Here is a 7,315-nt window from a genome sequence, read left to right as displayed (position 1 = left end):
GTGTGTGTGTGTGTGTGTGTGTGTGTGTGTGTGTGTGGTGTGTGTGTGTGGTGTGTGTGTGAGTGCGCAAAGTGGACCGTGACCATAACAGTTCTGTCCACCCAGTCAAGCCTATCGTCTCCGCTTGCCTTTTATTAGGCCCTTATTAACTGTGTCCATGTAGCACTAGGCTACACGCACACACACACACGCACACACACACACACACACACACACACACACACACACACACACACACACACACACACACACACACAGAGCTGTAATGGAAGTGAGAGAGAGAAAGTGAAAGAGAGAGAGAAAGAGACTTGGTCATTTCACACACTTCCCTGTCCTCCTCAGTGTCTCTGTCCTCTGGGATAAAACCTTCATGGCACAATGAGCTGGCCTAGAAGATTACATTACCAAGTGAGTCAAACTGACTCTGATCTTCTGGGTCTCACGTGTTTTTGTTTGTACGTACGTGCGTGTACCCAATAGACCGTGACCAGACAGGGACATGGGGAGGACGGAGTGGTGGTTGGCATGGTGGCATGCATGGTTGGCCACCGGTTTAGCTTGATACGTTTTGTTTACTCCTACAGGCTAAGGTTTTCATTATGTGGCCTGGGATCACTGGTGTGGGTTCTGTTTCCATTATGTGGCCTGGGATCATGTCACGGTTTCGGCCGAGGCTGCTCCTCCTCCTTAATCGGGCAGGCTTCGGCGGTTGTCGTCCCCGGAGTACTAGCTGCCACCGTTGTATGTTTCATGTTCGTTTGGTTTTGTCTTGATGTTGTACACCTGTTTCCAGTTAGTGTTCATTAGTGTCCTATTTAGTTCTCGTTGTGTGTGTCAGGTGTTGTGTGTGATTGCGCTTCTGTTTGGTGTTCTGTGCTATGTGTTTCCCTCCGTTGTCAAGGAGAGGGTAGTGCGCCTTTTGTTTGACGCCTGTGTGCGCCTTTATTTAGCCTCCGGGCTTGTTGAGCTCGTGTACTAAGTGAATATTTCACTAAAGTCTTTTGGACTTAGTTTCTGCGTCCTGCGCTTGATTCCTGCACCACACCCACCTACAGCACCCTTGACAGAATCACACACCTTATAAATGGAATCAGCAGGAGCAACAGCCTCACCTGAGTCGCTGGAGGAGCATGTCCGCGGCCAGGATGACCAGATCAGACAACTGGGGACCGCTCTACAGGATGTCATCAACACCCTGCACCGATGGGAGTCCAGAGGGGTACCCACACCTCCACCTACCTTGCCACCACCATCGGTCGGTCCACCAGTCCCAGGTCCGGAACCCAGTGGGATTCGGCTCTCGCTCCCGAGGGCGTATGACGGCACAGCTGCCGGGTGTCAGGGGTTCCTCCTGCAGGTGGAGCTCTACCTGGCCACTGTACACCCGGTGCCCTCGGGACACGAGAGCGTTTCCGCCCTCATCTCCTGTCTCACGGGCAAGGCGTTGAATGGGCCAACGGCGAGTGGAGGAGGATAGACGCCACCACCATCTCCTACGCGGAGTTCTCCCGTCGCTTCAAGGCCGTGTTCGACCATCCACCTGAGGGAAAAGCGGCGGGGGGAGCGTCTATTCTACCTTAGACAGGGGAGGAGGAGCGCACAGGCGTTCGCACTGGAGTTCCGGACTCTAGCGGCAGACGCAGGGTGGAATGAACGGGCCCTCATCGATCATTTTCGATGTAGCCTACGGGAGGACGTTCAACGTGAGTTGGCCTGCAGGGATACCCATCTTACCTTCGACCAGTTGGTCGACATGTCCATCCGTCTGGACACCCTGCTGGCCACCCGTGGACGTCCCGAGTGGGGTCCTTCCATTCCACCCTCCAGCACCTCCGAGCCGAGCCCTATGGAGCTCGGGGGTGCTGGCGCTAGAGAAAGGAGGAGAAGGAGCCCGAGGGGGCCTGTCCCCTGCACCAATTGCGGTCGTGGAGGGCACACTGCGGCCAGGTACTGGGGAGGGTCTCCAGGAGGAGGAGACAACAGGCCACGCACTGGGGAGCATTCCCAGGTGAGTAGACGCCCCACTTACCCAGAGCTCTCTGTTGTGCACTTTTGTATACCTGTTCGTTTTCCACAGGTTGCACCTCATTCCCAGCATAAGGCGCTAGTAGATTCAGGCGCAGCTGGGAATTTTGTTGATCTGAAGTTTTGTTTAGATTTAGGAATTCCCCTCCTGCCTGTTGACAAGCCTTTTCCCGTTCATGCTTTAGATAGCCGCCCGTTGGGGTCGGGGTTGATTAGGGAAATCACAGCGCCACTTAGGATGTGTGCGCAGGGGGGTCATGAAGAGACTATACAGCTGTATCTGATCGACTCTCCTGCGTACCCGGTGGTGCTGGGAATTCCCTGGTTAAGTACCCATAACCCTGCCATTTCGTGGCAACAGAGAGCTCTCAATGGGTGGTCTGCTCAGTGTGAGGGGCGATGTCTGGGTGTTTCCGTGGGGCGACTTCGGTGGAAAGTCCAAACCAAGTGCCCGCACTGCACATTCCGCCTGAATATGGGGATTTGGCTATTGTGTTTAGTAAAGCTAGGGCGACGCAGTTGCCTCCTCACAGACAGGGGGATTGTGCGATAGACCTCCAGGCAGGAGCAGCGCTCCCACGGAGCCACGTGTATCCTTTTTCTCAAGAGGAGAGAAAAGCTATGGAGACTTACATAGCCAAATCTTTGAGACAGGGATACATACGGCCCTCCTCTTCTCCTGCGTCCTCGAGCTTCTTTTTTGTGAAGAAAAAAGATGGAGGGTTGCGCCCGTGCATTGATTACCGTGGTCTCAATCAGATTACTGTGAAATACAGTTATCCACTCCCTCTGATTGCGACCATGACGGAGTCATTGCAAGGAGCGCGGTTTTTCAGAAAACTGGATCTCAGGAGCGCGTATAACTTGGTGCGCATTAGGGAGGGCGACGAATGGAAAACAGCGTTTAGTACCACCTCGGGTCATTACGAGTATCTCGTCATGCCATACGGGTTGATGAATGCTCCGTCAGTCTTCCAATCCTTCGTGGATGAGATTTTCCGGGATATGCAGGGGCAAGGGGTGGTCGTGTACATTGATGACATTCTAGTGTACTCGTCTACCCGAGGCGAGCATGTAGCCCTGGTGCGTCGTGTATTGAGGAGGCTGTTGGAGCACGACCTGTATGTCAAGGCAGAGAAATGTCTGTTTTTCCAGGAGTCGGCCTCCTTTTTGGGTTATCGGTTGTCCGCGTCAGGGGTGAAAATGGAGGTGGACCGTGTGTCAGCCGTACGTAATTGGCAAACCCCAACCACTGTCAAATAGGTGCAGCAGTTCTTGAACTTTGCGAATTACTACCGGAGGTTTATCCGGGGTTTTGGACAGGTGGCAGCTCCCATCACGTCCCTTCTGAAAGGGGGTCCGGTGCGCCTGCAGTGGTCAGCTGAGGCGGACAGGGCTTTTGGGAGACTGAAGGACCTGTTTACGTCGGTTCCGGTGCTGGCGCATCTGGATCCCGCCTTACCCTTTCAGGTCGAGGTGGACGCGTCTGAGGCCGGTATAGGGGCCGTACTCTCTCAACGGTCCGGCACGCCACCTAAACTCTGCCCCTGTGCTTTTTACTCTAAAAAGCTCAGCCCGGCGGAGCGAAATTATGACGTCGGGGACAGGGAGCTGTTAGCTGTAGTTCAGGCCCTTAAGGTGTGGAGGCATTGGCTTGAGGGGGCTCAACACCCTTTCCTCATTTTGACTGACCATCGGAACCTGGAGTACATCCGGGCAGCGAGGAGACTGAACCCTCGCCAGGCTCGATGGAGTATGTTTCTCGCCAGGTTCGTATTTAAGATCACGTACATCCCTGGGTCCCAGAACGGTAAGGGAGATGCTCTGTCCCGGCGGTATGACACGGAGGAGAGGTCCGTTGAGCCTACTCCCATACTACCGGCGTCTTGTCTAGTGGCACCGGTTGTGTGGGAGGTCGATGCTGAAATCGAGCGGGCGTTGCGTGCCGACCCTAGCCCTCCACAGTGTCCTGTGGGTCGGAAGTACGTTCCGCTCGAGGTTCGGGATCGACTCATTTACTGGGCTCACACGTCACCCTCCTCTGGACATCCGGGTATTGGCCGGACAGTGCATTGTCTTAGCACTAAGTACTGGTGGCCCACGTTAGCCAGGGATGTGAGGGTTTATGTCTCCTCCTGCTCGGTGTGCGCCCAGTGTAAGGCGCCCAGACACTTGCCCAGGGGTAAGTTACAACCCCTGCCCGTTCCACAACGACCCTGGTCCCACCTCTCAGTGGATTTTGTGACAGACCTTCCCCCCTCGCAGGGGAATACCACCATCCTGGTCGTTGTGAACCGGCTCTCTAGGCCTGTCGTCTTCTCCCTATGTCGGGTCTTCCTACTGCCCTACAGACCGCAAAGGCACTATTTACCCACGTCTTCCGGCATTACGGGGTACCCGAGGATATAGTGTCTGATCGAGGCCCCCAGTTTACCTCCCGAGTCTGGAGAGCGTTCATGGAGCGTTTGGGGGTCTCGGTGAGCCTTACCTCGGGGTACCACCCGGAGAGCAATGGACAGGTAGAACGAGTCAACCAGGATGTGGGTAGATTTCTGAGGTCGTATTGCCAGGACCGGCCGGAGTAGTGGGCTCGGTATATTCCCTGGGCGGAGATGGCCCAAAACTCTCTCCGCCACACCTCTACCAACCTAACCCCCTTCCAATGTGTGTTAGGTTACCAGCCGGTTCTGGCACCTTGGCAGCAGAGCCAGATCGAGCCCCTGCGGTGGATGATTGGGTGAGGCGCTCGGAGGAGACGTGGAACGCTGCACACGTCCATCTGCAGCGGGCCATCCGTCGACACAAGGCGAGCGCCGATCTCCACCGCAGTGAGGGGCCGGTGTACGCACCTGGAGATCGAGTCTGGCTCTCGACCAGAAACCTGCCCCTCCGCCTGCCCTGCCGGAAGCTGGGTCGGCGGTTTGTGGGGCCTTTTAAAGTCCTGAGAAGACTGAACGAGGTGTGTTATAGGTTACATCTGCCTATTGAATATAAGAATATTAACCCCTCGTTCCATGTGTCTCTTCTCAGGCCGGTGGTAGCTGGTCCACTCCAGGAAGGTGAGATAGGAGAGACTCCTCCGCCCCCACTGGACATCGAGGGGGCTCCGGCGTACACCGTTCGGTCCATCTTGGACTCGAGACGTCGGATGGGGGGTCTCCAGTATCTCGTGGAGTGGGAGGGGTACAGCCCGGAGGAACGATGCTGGGTGCCGCGGAGGGACATCCTAGACCCGTCTCTCCTGTCGGAGTTCCACCGGGGGCATCCCGCGCGCCCTGCTCCGCGTCCTCCTGGTCGTCCCCGAGGCCGGGGTCGGCGCACGGCTGGAGCCGCGCGTCAAGGGGGGGGGGTACTGTCACGGTTTCGGCCGAGGCTGCTCCTCCTCCTTGCTCGGGCAGGCTTCGGCGGTCGTCGTCCCCGGAGTACTAGCTGCCACCGTTGTATGTTTCATGTTCGTTTGGTTTTGTCTTGATGTTGTACACCTGTTTCCAGTTAGTGTTCATTAGTGTCCTATTTAGTTCTCGTTGTGTGTGTCAGGTGTTGTGTGTGATTGTGCTTCTGTTTGGTGTTCTGTGCTACGTGTTTCCCTCCGTTGTCAAGGAGAGGGTTTTTCGCTCATGTTAGTGCGCCTTTTGTTTGACGCCTGTGTGCGCCTTTATTTAGCCTCCGGGCTTGTTGAGCTCGTGTACTAAGTGAATATTTCACTAAAGTCTTTTGGACTTAGTTTCTGCGTCCTGCGCTTGATTCCTGCACCACACCCACCTACAGCACCCTTGACAGATCACTGGTGTGGGTTCTGTTTCCATTATGTGGCCTGGGATCACTGGTGTGGGTTCTGATTCCATTATGTGGCCTGGGATCACTGGTGTGGGTTCTGTTTCCATTATGTGGCCTGGGATCACTGGTGTGGGTTCTGTTTCCATTATGTGGCCTGGGATCACTGGTGTGGGTTCTGTTTCCATTATGTGGCCTTGGTAACCATCACAATGATCAAACACTGCAGGTCCTGTCTTATTTTGGGAGAAATAGTGCATTGATTCCAAATACTGTTAACTATTGTTTCATTTAATTACAATTACTACTCTATTTGTATATTAATATTTCAAAGGGGGAACAGCCACGTAGGTAGTTTAACCTCTCCTGAACATGTACATTTATTTGGTATTTTAATTCTCATCATCTTATTGTTTTGCCTCTTCTAATGTCCGTAAGGGACATTCCTCTACCCAGAGACACCATACTGCTACAGTCTACAAACAGACACCATACTGCTACAGTCTAGATACAGACACCATACTGCTACAGTCTAGATACAGACACCATACTGCTACAGTCTAGATACAGACACCATACTGCCACAGTCTTGCTACACTCTATAAACACACACCATACTGCTACAGTCTAGATACAGACACCATACTGCTACAGTCTAGATACAGACACAATACTGCTACAGTCTAGATACAGACACCATACTGCTACAGTCTAGATACAGACACCATACTGCTACAGTCTTGCTACACTCTATAAACAGACACCATACTGCTATAGTCTAGATACAGACACCATACTGCTACAGTCTAGATACAGACACCATACTGCTACAGTCTTGCTACACTCTATAAACAGACACCATACTGCTACAGTCTAGATACAGACACCATACTGCTACAGTCTAGATACAGACACCATACTGCTACAGTCTTGCTACACTCTATAAACAGACACCATACTGCCACAGTCTTGCTACACTCTATAAACAGACACCATACTGCTACAGTCTATAAACAGACACCATACTGCTACAGTCTAGATACAGACACCATACTGCTACAGTCTTGCTACACTCTATAAACAGACACCATACTGCTACAGTCTATAAACAGACACCATACTGCTACACTCTATAAACAGACACCATACTGCTATAGTCTTGCTACACTCTATAAACAGACACCATACTGCTACAGTCTAGCTACACTCTATAAACAGACACCATACTGCTACAGTCTAGCTACACTCTATAAACAGACACCATACTGCTACAGTCTATAAACAGACACCATACTGCTACTCTCTATAAACAGACACCATACTGCTACAGTCTAGCTACACTCTATAAACAGACACCATACTGCTACACTCTATAAACAGACACCATACTGCTACAGTCTAGCTACACTCTATAAACAGACACCATACTGCTACAGTCTATAAACAGACACCATACTGCTACACTCTATAAACAGACACCATACTGCTACAGTCTAGCTACACTCTATAAACAGAC

Source organism: Coregonus clupeaformis, unplaced genomic scaffold (genome assembly GCF_020615455.1).
Source record: "Coregonus clupeaformis isolate EN_2021a unplaced genomic scaffold, ASM2061545v1 scaf0600, whole genome shotgun sequence".
NCBI lineage: Eukaryota > Metazoa > Chordata > Actinopteri > Salmoniformes > Salmonidae > Coregonus > Coregonus clupeaformis.
Note: the sequence above shows the minus strand (reverse complement) of the source record.